Source organism: Notothenia coriiceps, unplaced genomic scaffold (genome assembly GCF_000735185.1).
Source record: "Notothenia coriiceps isolate Sejong01 unplaced genomic scaffold, NC01 NC01_scaffold00010091, whole genome shotgun sequence".
In the NCBI taxonomy this organism is placed as follows: domain Eukaryota; kingdom Metazoa; phylum Chordata; class Actinopteri; order Perciformes; family Nototheniidae; genus Notothenia; species Notothenia coriiceps.
The window spans coordinates 220,008-222,796 of NW_011342792.1; positions in this window are offsets into that span (position 1 = coordinate 220,008).

The following is a 2,789-nucleotide window of genomic DNA, read 5'->3' on the forward strand; positions in this document are numbered from 1 at the left end:
AGTTACAGCATTCCCACTAAATAAATCATTTAGTGACAAGGGGGTGGGATTAAATAAATTATACTTCTTCTCACTCCTTTTCGAACATTAGATGTGGCACTGTTTATGTTGATAATGCTGTTGTTGTTGTTGTTGTAAATGTCATTTTTTGTTTTGTCATTTCTATGTTTTGATTTGTTTTACATGACTGTGCACAGCAACATTTGTTTTGTTTTTGTAATTTTACTTGTTCTAAATAAAATCAATCAATCAATGTTAATACATATTTGAGATGTGGCAGCAATGTGTCATATCATATCCTTAGGAGCAGGTAGCCGTAACAGTTTCAAAGTTTGACGGCAACACGATGATCGAAAGGTTGGCCAAATGTAGTCGGTTAACTTTAAAAAGTGACGCCTATGATTAGCCAATTAGAGGAAGCAGGGGATTTAAGAGAGAGAATAATCACATCCTGTTTCACAATGTACTTATTGTCATTCCTTCACTTCAAGGGCTCCGCCTCTTAAAAAGTACTTTGAACTTAGTATTTGATCTGAGGCGTCCACATACTTTCGTCCATAAGGTACTCTTTATTATTTCTGGTCACATAGCTGAAAGAGAACCAATCTATTCCTCTCTGTGCCGGCCCCTCCCCTTTTTATCTTATTTCTCGCTCTACCTCTTTTACTCCAACCCCTATTATCTACTCTCTCTCTCTCTCCTTCTCCCTCTCTCTCTCTCTCCTTCTCCCTCTCTCCTTCTCCCTCTCTCTCTCTCTCTCCTTCTCCCTCTCTCTCTCTCTCTCCCTCTCTCCCTCTCTCTCGCTCTCTTTCTCTCTCTCTCCCTCTCTCTCTCTCTCTGACTCCTGATTGGCTGATTTCTGCCTCGCACTTTATGAATTGAACAGCAGATACACACACACACACACACACACACACACACACACACACACACGCACACATGCACACACACAGCCTGCTTTGTCAACAGCTCACGTAGCGCGGTGCACTCAGACGAGATCTCACACACACTCCTCTCTCCCTCTCTTTCCCCGTCTTCTGTCACTCTGCCTCTCTCATTCAGCCGCAATCTCATGCCGAGCTTCACACACACACACACACACACACACACACACACACACACACACACACACACACACACACACACACACACACACACACACACACACACACACACACACACACACACACACACACATGCAGTCACACACTCCGGGATGCAGCCGGCTTCAGTGATGCTGTGACGCTCGTTCTCACACACATACACACACACCTCGTTTCCTTGCACATGCTTTAGCAAAACACACGCACACCTCGTCAGCTTCTCTCTCGCTGTCACTCAGTCAGTGTGTGTGTGTGTGTTGGTGGAATGAGGCGGTGATGTTTTGGGACAGGAAAAATAGCATGGGCAATTCCCAACGACGGCCCAAAGGAAGACACAGACCCAAATCGGCAACAGGTACTTTCTCTTTCTACATATCGCATTTTCATTCGTTTGTCACCCAATGCGTCTCAGCCTCTTTCCACCCCCCCCATCCCATAACGTCACACACACACACACACACACATTGCACGTTTCATTCATACATTCGTTTGTCTTCCGACTTGTGCATCTTACAATCCGAAACGTCTCATATTCAAAGCATCTCACGCCCCTTAAAGCCGGCCATGCGTCTTTTCTTCCATTCGTTTTACACACACACACATGCTGCTGGCGAGCCCCCATTCATTCATCTGATTATCGTATGCATACCCTAAATCTAGTTTCATTTTGCCATAGGGTCAGTTCTTACCTCCTTTTCTACCTCAATGTCTCAATCCCTTCTTCAAAGTGTGTAACATACAGACTGTTTCATGTCCACACATCTCTCTTGTCATTCCTTATTTTTTTTATATATCTACATCTGAGCCGATGTCTCTCCATTCATCCATTGATTCTTCAATGCAATGATTGTTCTGGACATTTTATCCCAATTTCCCCATCATAAATTGTTTGTCTTGTCATGCCTGTGTCCAATCATCCATCCATCCATTCAAGCATCTTTTCCTCGATTTATTTCTCACACACACTTCTCCTTTTATTCCATTATCTATCAATCTGCCATTGATCCAATGCTTCCCTTTTGTATCCATGTTCCCCCTTTTATTTAGTTTCCGTCCGTCCACAAGTCTCACATCCATGCACCCTTCTTTTCACCCGTTCACCCGTTCCTCTTTTCCTGCATCCAAACCATTCGTTATTGCCTCGCCACATAATCCATTGTTATATCCATTGATCCTTCAGTTTCGCCACCCCTCCCTTCAAAAGGTGGTGTCATTCATCCATCCATCCATTACTCCATTTCATTAATTGTCTCCCTGGAGTCTCATCCATCCATCCGTCTTCCACTTCTCTCATCTTTTCTCGTCTGGGTTGCCAGGTTTGAATGAACTAGGTCAATTGGTCTTTTGCCTCTTGGCGTGTGACTGGGCTGCGAGACTGTTAGAGTGTGTGTTTGTGTGTGTGTGTGTGTGTGTGTGTGTGTGTGTGTGTGTGTGTGTGTGTGTGTGTGTGTGTGTGTGTGTGTGTGTGTGTGTGTGTGTGTGTGTGTCTCTGTGGCTTTGGTTTACTCGCTGCTGTCGAGCTGAAAGCGTGCAAATACTAAGATTTATTTTACACATTTTGCTCACCCCTGCCTCATGCTGCAGTCCCGTGCTAGTGTGTGTGTGACAGTGTGTGTGTGTGTGTGTCTAGGTGGAACCAGTTGGACCTGGCCATTGTCTTGCTGTCAGTGATGGGCATCACCCTGG